The sequence below is a fragment of the Panthera uncia genome, unplaced genomic scaffold, assembly GCF_023721935.1.
Source record: "Panthera uncia isolate 11264 unplaced genomic scaffold, Puncia_PCG_1.0 HiC_scaffold_207, whole genome shotgun sequence".
In the NCBI taxonomy this organism is placed as follows: domain Eukaryota; kingdom Metazoa; phylum Chordata; class Mammalia; order Carnivora; family Felidae; genus Panthera; species Panthera uncia.
Window position 1 is genome coordinate 46,304 of NW_026058767.1, and position 12,457 is coordinate 58,760.

The 12,457-nt window shown below is 36.8% G+C and overlaps 1 protein-coding gene across 2 annotated transcripts in view; it reads right to left on the bottom strand.

Moving 5' to 3' along the window:
- Window positions 1-12,457, bottom strand: part of LOC125917596 (terminal uridylyltransferase 4-like) — a 66,071-nt gene that overhangs the window by 39,748 nt on the left and 13,866 nt on the right. The window contains exon 2 of one of the 2 annotated variants that reach the window (XM_049623755.1): window positions 825-938. The exons of the other annotated variant lie outside the window; for it this stretch is intronic. The gene's annotated coding sequence lies outside the window, so the exon portion shown is untranslated. The remainder of the gene's footprint in view (window positions 1-824; window positions 939-12,457) is intronic. 2 annotated transcript variants of the gene reach the window in all.

The following is a 12,457-nucleotide window of genomic DNA, read 5'->3' on the forward strand; positions in this document are numbered from 1 at the left end:
AGTATAAAGGAGTTTAAATTAATTTTTCTGAGATTAAAAAATTTAAAAACAGGAACACAGAATTAAAAAATGATAGTAATATTTATATGATATAATGGTGGGTACATGACATCATACATTATACAAAATCGATAGAATATATACCATTAAAAGTGAACCCTAACATAAACTATGGACTTTGGGTGATAGTGACATGTCAATGTAGGTTCACTGACATAACAAATATACCACCCTGAGATGATGATAGGGAGGCTATTCCTGTATTGGGGAAGGGAGTTTATGAGCCTTCTGTATTTTCTGGTCAATTCTGCTATAAAAATTTAAACTGCTATATAAAAATGAATGTTTAAAAAAGAAAGATGATAGAATACTAAAATCAGTCAGAACTCATCTTGTTCTAAAATATAATAGAAACAATTATACATTTACCACTGAGCACAAACTACAAACAAATTAAAATGCTGCATTTTGTTAAGTTATTTCTATATTAGAAATACCCTGTATACTGTATTTTACAGAAATAAGAATTTTTTTTACTGTTCACTTTGCCCTGTATGCCTTAAATTCAGATCTATGCTTCTAAACAGATAACTAATATGAATAAAAATTAAAGTCAGCTAAAACAAAATGTAAGTGGCATCTTTGATTTTACTTAATTTATTAAACTACAAATTTGGGCAAATGAACACCTCTAATCATATAACCATACATCATATAAATGCAAAAAAATTGCCTAAAATAAAAAGTCCAAAACACCAAGTCATATCCTCCCAACTATCTATTTATACCAAAACCTATGTCCAAATTAAAGAAACTAAACTTACCTAGCTATGTCTCCACCACAACATCTTACTCAACGTGCACCTAAGTTTTATAATTCCTATTGTAGTAAAGCAGTATGTATCCTCTGCCTTGATCTCTGTCCAGATTGACATTCTCTTTTATTTAAAACAAAAACAAAAACAAAAACAAAAACAATTAGATTCTTCTTTCTAAATTATTTTATGGACACCTGGGTGCCTCAGTCATTTAAGCATCCAACTCTTGGTTTCGGTTTGGTTTTTGCAGTTTCATGGGTTTGAGCCCTACACATCGGGCTCTGTGCTGGCAGCATGGAGTTTGCTTGGGATTCTCTCTCTCTCTGTCCCTAACTAAATAAATATATATATTTAGTTAAATAAATATAAACTAAATTATTTATTTAGTTTATAAATAAATAAACTAAAAAAATAATTTTATAAAGTAACTTTTTCAAATTATAAAATTTAAGCCAAAAAAAACCTTTAAGCCAAAACCATCCTAGATTTTCACCATTAATGTCTTCTGTGACTAATATTATTTTCTAGTAAAAAGCTGTAGCACTCTTAGCTATAAAAGAATGTCTATATTCCTTGTTTTTGGATATTTGAATTTATTAAATTTATACATTCTGCTCTCAATATTCTTCATAAGGTGTTTCACATAAATGTCAAAACAGTTACCAAATATGACTATATCTAAATTCTTGTAGAAACTACTGCACATTCTTAATTTTAAAAATAAAAATGGATTCTATTTCTAAAAGATTAGTTTTACCTTATCCAGAAACCAAAATATTTTAAATTTTCTAATTCTATTCTATGATGATGACTCTAATAATTTTGTAGATGTCCTCTCCCTGACAAAAGCCATAATACAACAAACACCTGATTGAGCCACATTGATCCACAATTCCATTTATGAAACTTTTTAGAGGAGCGCCTGGGAGGCTCAGTTGGTTTAGCGTAGGACTCTTGATTTTGACTCACGTCATGATTTCACTGTTCGTGGGTTTGAGCCCCATGTTGGGCTCCATGCTGGTGGCACAGAGCCTGCTTAGGAGGATTCCCTCCCTCTTTCTCTGCCCCTCCCCTGCTTGCACTCTCTCTCTCAAAAATAAACAAACTTAAAAAAAAAACTTTTAAAGAATTTTTTTTTTTAATGTTTATTCATTTTTGAGAGAGACAGAGCATGAGTGGGGTAGGGGCAGAGAGAGAGGAAGACACAGAATCTGAAGCAGGCTCCAGGCTCTGAGCTGTCAGCACAGAGTCCGACATAGGATCCAAACCCACGAACCGTGAGATCATGACCTGAGCCAAATTTGAACATTTAACCAACTGAGCCACCCAGGCCCCAACAAAACTTTCTAGATACACTATTCTTCCACTCAAAAAAAACTCTATAAATCAGGGTGCCTGGGTGGCTCAGTCGGTTGAGCGTCTGACTTCGGCTCAGGTCATGATCTCAAAGTTCATGGGTTCGAGCCCCGCATGGGGCTCTGTGCTGACAATTCAGAGCCTGGATCCTGCTTCAGATTCTGCCTCTCCCTCTCTCTCTGCCCCTCCCCCGCTTGTTCTCTCTCCCTCTCTCTCTTAAAAAAAATAAACATTAAAAATTAAAAAAAACTCTATAAATCAAGTTTGTATACACAAATTAAAGCTACAAACATTTAAAAAATTAATGTACTTAATATAGATAAATGCTAGTTCAAGACTCAGGAAATTGCTACATTTCACTTTGATTAATTCGGTTCATGTAACTAAAAGTACATTTAAATTTTTAACAGGAACATGTTATTAAAAACAAGCTTTACTTAATTTCTAATCTTCCTCATCTTCTTATAAGAGTAACAGATGTCCTATTCAAAAAAAAAAAAAAAGCATGGTAATATTATATAGCAAAATTCCTATTTTAGGCTATCAACAGTATAAATTTTTCCCAAAAAAGTTGTAATTTCTAGAAATGAAGTTCTCTCTGAGGAGGTTAAGATTTTGAAAATAAGGTTCACTGCTTCCCACTGCACACTCATAGCAAAATTGGTTGAACAAAATAAAAATGTCAGACCTATGTTCTAGTTCCTGGCTACATTTCTCCAATGTAGTAAATGAGGATTAAATGAGATTCCAACCTTGAATGTGCAATTATTGCCAAGAAGATACAAAGAATTTTTAATAAATTTTAAAAAGGTATTTGAATATAGACAACAATAGCATTTAGAATGTATCCCATTTCATTTTTATATTATTAAGATATCAGTTCACTTCTTACTTCTAGTTCTAACCATGTCTTCCTTTCTTGAATTCTTACAATGCCTACAGATACTGGAGACTGAGGGAGTTCTCAGGCCCTGAGACTTCAACTAACAAGTAGTGCCAGGTTCCTGACTTTTCTGTGAAAAAGAATTCAAGGACAAATCAGAGTGAAATACAGCAGATGAAGCTTTACTACAAAGCGGAAGTACACACCTGAAGGAAAGAGGAGTACGGGCACACTCAGAGAATCTAAGTAGCGCTGGGTGGATATGGGGCTGATTTTTATTGGTGGTTATAATTTGGGCATGAAATATTCATATGGGGTTCTGCAGAATAGGCAGAGATTTCTAGGAACTCTGCATAATACTACATATGCCCTATAATGGCTACTATGCACAGGTGCAGTCTGATTTCAGGCTAACTGGGTCTTGGTGTGCATGTAGGTTAAGCAACAGCAGGATGCTTATTATCATTAGAAACCACAGAGCTATCAGAGGTTTGCTTAATCGCCACAATCTGTCAGGTATCAGACTAGGTTCCCCGTTTTTTTGTTCCTCCTGCAAATATCTAGTACTTCCCTATTCCACCTGCCCCACTACCACAATGCTGGGTACTCAAAAGACATTCAAAATCACTACCAATTAAAATATCCATTCCAGACTGATGGCCAAACACGGGGCCTGTAGTTGTGCCTGTGCCTCAGTAAGTCTAATTGTGGCATTGAGTATTAACAAAAACTTGAAAATATTAAGTCCCATTCTCCAAAGTGCATTTTATCCATAATAAAAAAGCATAATCTAATCTCCATATGCTTCTTCTGTCTTTCCCAATTTGTTCAGGATTCAGGAAAGGAAAGAGTGCTATTTATTGGTCCCCGTAAGCCCCAAGAAGTAGGTAAATTTTATAAGACTCTGAATGTCTTAAATGTCTATCCTATCTTCATATTTTAATTAAGTTTAAAATTCTAGGTTAGAAATCATTCACTCAAAATGCTACAGGTATTGTTTCAATGATTTCTAGTTTCTAGTATTACTAGGGAAAATCATGCCATTCTTATTTTCCATTTCTTTTTTTAATGTTTATTTACGAGACAGGGAGAAAGACAGAGAGTGAAGAGGGCACACAAAGAGAGAATCCCAAGCAAGCTCCATGTTATCAGTACAGAGCCCGATGTAGGGCTAAAACCCATGAACTGTGAGATCATGACTGAGCCAAAACCAAAGTCAGATGCCCGTATTTTCCATCTTTTTTACTGAACTGTTTCTTTTCTGTATGGAAACTTAGGATATTCTCTTTGTCTCGGTGTTCTGTAATTTTTTTTTTTTCAATTTAGGTTTGAGTTAGTTAACATATAGTATAGTTAGTATTGGTTTCAAGTGCTCTGTAATTTCTCTTTTTTTTTTTAATTTTTTTTAACGTTTTTATTTATTTTTGAGACAGAGAGAGACAGAGCATGAATGGGGGAGGAGCAGAGAGAGAGGGAGACACAGAATCGGAAACAGGCTCCAGGCTCTGAGCCATCAGCCCAGAGCCCGACGCGGGGCTCAAACTCACGGACCGCAAGATTGTGACCTGAGCTGAAGTCAGACGCTTAACCGACTGAGCCACCCAGGCGCCCCATGTAATTTCTAATTGATAAACCGTGGAGCAGATATTTCTTCAAACATTTGTCTGGGTATTTAGTTGGCTGTTTTAATCTCTAACTCAAGTTCCCCAGTTTTGACAATTTTTTCTTATATTATGTCTTGTATCTTTTCCTCCCTTTCATTTTCTCCGTCCTTTTTCTCTAACTCCTATTAATTGGCCTTTATGTCTCCTACATTGATTCTACATTGATCTTACCTTTCTCTCCATTTTCTCTTTATTTTCTTTCCTCAGTGATTTCCTCACCTTTATCTTCCAAATCTTCCGCATTTAAGAGGAGAGGAGCATTTTCATTTCTAAAAATGCCTTAACTCTCTGCTTATTCCTTTTTACGACACTCTGTTCTTGTCTCATGATTATTATCTCTTATTTCTGAATGCTAATAGTTTTCTTAAATTTTTTTCTGCTCCCTGTAGTTTCCTGACTTTCTTATTTGTTTTCTTATCTATCAAGCATAATAGGAATCTCAGGAGAAAAAGAGAATTAAGGAGACAGAAGAATACTTGAAGAAATAGTCAAAAACTTCCCAAATCAGATGAAAGACACAATTATACACAACCAAAAAGCCCAATAACTCCAAGCAGAATAAACTAAAAAAATCCACACCAAGACCAACTACTACTCAATTTTGATAAACAATGAGAGAATTTTGAAAGCAGTAAGAGAGAAGCAACTTTTCATATACTAAGAATTCACAATAAGATTAAAAGATGATTTCCCATCAGAAACCATGAAAATCAGAAAAAAGATGACATATTTAAAGTTCTGAACGAAAAAAATGTCAACCAAGCATTCTCTAGCCTTGTGGCAAAACTATACTCTACAAAAGGAGGAATTATGACATTCCAGATAAACCTTGTGGAAATCAGGAAGTATTTAAACTCATGTGACTTACAGCCCCTAAGGAAGGGGAGAGCTGGAAGACTATTCTACTCTTACTATTCTTCTTACTGTTCTTATCATTTACTTTAAAGGATTAAGCACTCCACCCCTTGCTTACTGTTATTAAGCTCAAAAATCCCAAGAATGGTTTAGGAGCTTTTTTCCCAGAGCTGCCAAAAGCTAGACACTAGGCAAAATTCATGATATGCAGCCCACTGTGCACTCACTCACTTCCTTCTCTGAAGTTATCACCAGTAACTTATATTGTTAACAATATTGGGTTTTGTTTTGTTAAGTTTATTTATTTTGAGGGGGAGGGGGAGGGAGGGAGGGAGGGAGGGAGGGAGGGAGAGAGAGAGAGAGAGAGAGAGAAAGCCAAAGTGGGAGGAGTAGATAGAGAGGGAGAAAGAGAATCCAGAGCAGGCTCCATGATGTCACCCAGAGCCCCAGGAGATCATAACCTGAGCTGAAATCAGGAGTTGGGAACTCAAACCGACTGAGCTACCCAGGCACCCCCATCCTTAACAGTATTAAGATGCCAACACTACCCAAAGCAATCTAAAAACTAAATGCACTATCAAAATCCCAATGGTATTTTTTGCAGAAATAGAAAACCTCATCCTAAAATTCATATGGAATTTCAAAAAACTCTGACTAGCCAAATCAACCTAGAAAAAGAAGAAAAAAGAATTGGAAGGCTCACACTTCCTGATTTCAAAACTTAATACAAGCTACAGTAATCAAACAGCATGATACTGGCATAAAAAAAAACAACAAAAAAAACACAGATCAATAGAATAAAACAGAGAGCCCGAGAATAAACCCTCACATATGTGGTCAACTGATTTGACACTGATGCTAATAGTATTCAGTGGGGAAAGGACAGTTTTTTCAAGAAATGGTGCTGCAAAAACCAGATATGTACATTCAAAGGAATGAATTTGGACCCTGACCTTATACCGGTTACAAGAATTTACTCAAAATAGATCAACTTAGGCACTAATTATAAAGCAAAAGACTGGAACAAAATTCAAATGGCCGATAATGCTAAATTGGTAAGGAAAACTATCACAAAATCATAAAATATATTACCATAGCAGCCATTAAACAGAGTAAGTTTCTACTCTGCTATGGAGCGATAGTGAAGACATACTGTTAAACAAAGAAAGTAATAACATAGGAGTATGCACTACAGTAAATCTATGCAAGAAAGAAGACAGTGGGGCACCTGGATGGCTCAGTCAGCAGAGCGTGTGACTCTTGATCTCAGGGTTGTAGGTTCGAGCCCCACGTTGGGTGTAGAGATTACTTAAAAATAAAAACTTGAAAGAAAGAGAAAGAAAGAAAGAAAGAGGAAAAGAAAAGAAAAGAAAGAAAAGAAAACAAAAGAAAACAAAAGAAAACAAAAGAAAAGAATATATATACTTAAAATTTCACATACTATATAAAAATTGTAAGTCTTCAGGACTTTGGGTCTGGCAACAGCTTCTTAAGTATGACATTAGAAGCAGACAAGGGCACCTGTCTGGCTCAGTAGGTGGCATATGTGACTCTTGATCTCAGGGGTCATGAGTTCAAGCCCCGACAAAAATAAATAAATATATAAACTTTAAATATAAATAAATAAACTTAAAAAAAAACATACAACAAAGAAATAAATACTGGATCATCAAAATTTAAATTTTTTCTTTGACATCTGTCTTGGCAATGATTTTTCGGATTTGACACCAAAACCAAAGACAACTGGGGGCACCTGGGTAGCGGTCAGTTGGGTGTCTGGCTTTGGCTCAGGTTACAATCTCACAGTTCGTGGGTTCCAGCCTGGAGCCTGCTTCGGATTCTGTGTCTCCCTCTCTCTCTCTGCCCCTCCCCTGCTCACACTCTGTGTCTCTCTCAAAAATAAACATTAAAATATATTTTTTTCAAAACCAAAGAAACCAAAGCAAAAATAAACAAGGAAGACTATCAAATTAAAAAGCTTCTACAGAGCAAAGGAAACCATCAGCAAAATAAAAGGGCAACCTGCCCTGCAAGAGACACTAAGGTCATGGTCTCACGGTTTATCAGTTCGAGCCCCGCATCAGACTCTGTGCTGACAGCTCAGAGCCTGGAGCCTGCTTCAGATTCTGTCTCCTTCTCTCTCTCTGTCCCTCCCCCACTTGCACGCGCACACATGCGTGGGCTCTCTCTCTCTCAAAAATAAATAAAGTTAAAAAAAATTTTTTTTAATTAAAAAGAGAAATACCATATGATCCAGCAATTCCACTTCTGGGCATTTACTGAAAGGAAACAAAAACACTAACTCAAAAAGATATCTGCACCCCCATATTCTTTGCGGTGTTTATCTACAATAGCCAAGACATGGAAGCAACCTGTGTCTACTCACAGATGAACTGATAAAGAAAATGTGGTATACAATGCAATATTATTCAGCCCTGAAAAAGTAGACAACCTTGCTATTTATAACAACTTGGATAGACCCTGAAGGCATTATGCTAAGCGAAGTAAGTCAGACAAATACTGTTATGATCTCACTTACATGTAAAATCTAAAACAAACAAAAATGAACTCACAGCTATAGAGAACAGCTTGATAGATGCCATAGGCTGGGGCTGGGGCAGGGGAAGGAGATGGGCAAAATAGGTCAAAGCGGTGGGGTGCCTGGGTGGCTCAGTCAGTTAAGCGACTGACTCCATTTCAGCTCAGGTCATGATCTATCTCATGGTTCATGAGTTCGAGCCCCATATCAGACTCCACAATGTCACAGTGTGAGTCTGCTTTGGTTTCTCTCTCTCCGCCCTTCATGTGCACTCTCTCTCTCAAAATAAATAAACTTAAAAAATGTTTTTTAAAATAGGTCAAAGTGGTCAAAACATGAACTTACATTTATTAAAGAAAATAAATTCTGGGGATGTAACATATAGCATGCTGACTATAATTAATAATACTGTCTTGTATATTTGAAAGTTGCTAATAGAGGGGCGCCTGGGTGGCTCCGTCGGTTAAGCGTCCGACTTCAGCTCAGGTCACGATCTCGCGGTCCGTGAGTTCGAGCCCTGCGTCAGGCTCTGGGCTGACGGCCCAGAGCCTGGAGCCTGTTTCCGATTCTGTGTCTCCCTCTCTCTCTGCCCCTCCCCCGTTCATGCTCTGTCTCTCTCTGTCTCAAAAATAAATAAACATTAAAAAAATTAAAAAAAAAAAAGTTGCTAATAGAGTAAATCTTAAAGGTACTCATCACAAAAAAAAAATAATTTATTAACTATGTGATGACGGATGTTAATAACTAGACTTACTGTGGAGATCATTTCACAATATATACAAATATCAGAGCATTATGTTGTACACCTGAAACTAATATAATGTTGTATATATGTGTATATATACATACATATACACATATGTAATGTATATGTTAATTATATCTCAACCAAAAAAAATTAAAACATCTGTTCAGCAAGGACACAACCAAAAAAGTGAAAAAATTACCAACAGAATGGGAGGAAATATATGCAAATCACATATTTAAATAAGGGTCTAGTATCCAGAATATATAAAAAACTCCTTACAACTTACCAACAAAAAAGACAACCCACTTAACAAATCGGCAAAAGACTTGAATAGACATTGCTCCAAAGATAAATGGTCAATAAGTGCATGAAAAAATGCTGAACATCATTAGTCATTAGGGAACTGTAAATCAAAACTATAATAAAACACCACTTCATTCTTACTAGGATTATCAAAAAAGCAGAAAATAACAAATGTTGGTGAGGATATGGAAAGATTGGAATCCTCACGCAACTGCTGGTGAGAATAAAATGATGCAGCCAATGCAGAAAACAGTTTGGCAGTTCCTTAAAAAAAATATAGAGAATTACCATATGATCCAGCAATTCTACTCATAGGCATATATTCCAAAGAGCTGAAACCTCGGACTCGAACAGTTATTTGTATGCCCATGTTCACTACAACATCATTCACAATAGCCAAAATGTAGAAGCAACCCAAGTGACTAACAGATGAATGGATAAGCAAATTGTGGTATATACAAAACAATGGAATTTTAGTCAGCCATTGAAAGAAATTCTGACACACGCTACAACATGGCTGAACCTTGACAACACTGTACTAAATGAAATGTCAGTCACAAAAGGACAAATTTGGGAGCACCTGGGTGGTTCAGTTAAGCATCCGACTCAGGTCATGAACAGGTCATGATCTCAGTTCATAGGAATCAGAGACCTGTGTTGGGCTCTGCGATGACAGCAAACAGCCTACTTGGGATTCTCTCCCTCTCCTTCTGCACCCCCCACCCCCGCCCTCTGTCTTTCTCTGTCAAAATAAATAAATAAACTTTAAAAAATAAAAGGACAGGGGTGCCTGGGTGATTCAGTTGGTTGGGCATTATGATCTCGCAGTCTGTGAGTTCAAGTCCCAAGTCAGGCTCTGTGCTAACAGCTCAGAGCCTGGAGCCTGCTTCAGATTCTGTGTCTCCCTCTCTCTGCCCCACCCCACTCATACTCTGTCTCCTTCCCTCTCTCTCTCAAAAATAAATACACATAGGGGCGCCTGGGTGGCGCAGTCGGTTAAGCGTCCGACTTCAGCCAGGTCACGATCTCGCGGTCCATGAGTTCGAGCCCCGCGTCAGGCTCTGGGCTGATGGTTCGGAGCCTGGAGCCTGTTTCCGATTCTGTGTCTCCCTCTCTCTCTGCCCCTCCCCCGTTCATGCTCTGTCTCTCTCTGTCCCAAAAATAAATAAAAAACGTTGAAAAAAAAAAATTTTTTTTAAATAAAAATAAATAAATAAATAAATAAATACACATAAAAAAAGGACAAATATTGTATAACTCCAATTATAAGATATTTAAAATAAGTATATTCATAAAGACAGAAAATAGAACAGAAGTTATCAGGGAATGGAGGAAGAGGGGAATGAGAAGTAACTACTTAATGGGTTTCTGTTTGGGATGATTAAAAAAAGTTCTGGAAATAGTCGTGATGATGATATAACATTACGAATGTATTGATGCTACTAAGTTGTACATTTAACTGGTAAGTTCTATGTTATTTATATTTTTCAATAAAAAACTGAAAACTCAAGGGGCGCCTGGGTGGCTCAGTCAGTTACACGTCCAACTTCGGCTCAGGCCATGATCTCACAGTTTGTGGGTTTGAGCCCCGTTTCGGGCTCTGTGCTGACAGCTCAGAGCCTGGAACCTGCTTTGGATTATGTGTCTCCCCCTCTCTCTGCTCCTCCCCCACTCATGCTGTCTCTCTCTGTCACTCAAAGATAAAAATAAAACATTAAAAAAAAAAAATTAACTTAAAACTCAAAAAATTATAATCAAAATAATGTGCATGCACTGACCTTATGTAAGATATCATAGACCTCAAATCTTAATCACTCTCAAATAGCTAAAGGTTTTTTAAAAAATACTTTTTATATGGGTAAAATCAACTGACAGAATTTTTATCATCAAAGGCAAGTGCAACTGTGCCCCCTTCTCTCAAAGCCAGTTTTGTGAATAAACAGGATTTCCAAACTAAATTACCTATATACTCACCCAAAGTCCAATTACATAAAGCTTTCTGGATTGATTAGTCAATCTTTTTTCCTTCTTTGTTCATCTGGTAAGTCTTATTGGACATTTTATTATATACTAGAATCTTTACCAGCAATAGACAAAATAAATTTAAGTTATGCTTCTTTTCACAAGCAATTTGTTGGCTTCACATTGCCAACTGTTTTAGGGGTTTTTTCCTAATGAGATATGGAGATTATGTGGATCCCCAAATTACCCAAGACACAATTTCCTTTTCTTCCTTATAAATAATCAAGAATTAGCACTACAGATGAAAAGTTCTGTGCAAGATTTGCCAGAGAGCTCTTGATTCTTCTATTATCAAGCAGCTCCTGAGTATTTATAATGATATACCTAACACCTTTTGAGTGGGTTTACTTGTTTACTGGGGATACCTATTATATCCCGTAGATCCAAATATCATGATGTGTAACTGTGCTGGTCCTACAAAGCTTTTGAAATTTGACAAACTATAATTCAAAATAAGCCAGGTTACACTGCAGTAACAACCTCTTTAACTCAGTGCTGATCACAACATAAATCGATTTATTAACTCATGTAAAATCCTCTGTAAGTTCAGGTGCTCTCCAAGGCAGCTGTCCTTCATGCATCAGCTCAACATTCCAAGCTGCTTAATCTTATGCTACCTCTCACTTTTAGTAAAACAGGGAGAGAAAGACTAGCACTGGTTACTTTTGCTCACATTTAATTTACCTTAACAGGTCACTGGGCTCCACCTAACTTCAAGGCACACAGCCCTCAGAATGCCTCAAAATAAAAAGTAGTAACAATTCTTATCACATTGGTACAAGGTGAAATATGGCAACCTCTTTGTCTCAATGCATGTTACTGTTTCCCTCCAATCCTTTTATTCAGGACTAATTTCATAAACATGTGATGTGTACCATCACATAGGGCTCCCATCTCAGAAAAGAAAGACTCTGTGCTTGTTTTAAAACTGCTGTCACTGCAGGGCCTGGGTGGCTCAGTCAGTTAAGCATCAGACTACTGCTAAGGTCATGATCTCATGGTTCGTGAGTTCAAGCCCTGCATCAGGCTCTCCGCTGTCAGCACAGAGTCCACTTTGGATCCTCTGTCTCTGTCTCTCTCAAACATAAACATTAAAAAAAAAAAAAAAAAAAAAAGCTTCTGTCACCATCTTGAAATTCTTAATAATTTTATCTTTGAATTTGTGTTTTGTAGTCTAATGGGACAATGGAACATGCATAGGAGCAGTGGAGATACATGCAAAATGCATGTCTGACATTCCTTTCTACTTCATTCTCATACAGCTTTGGT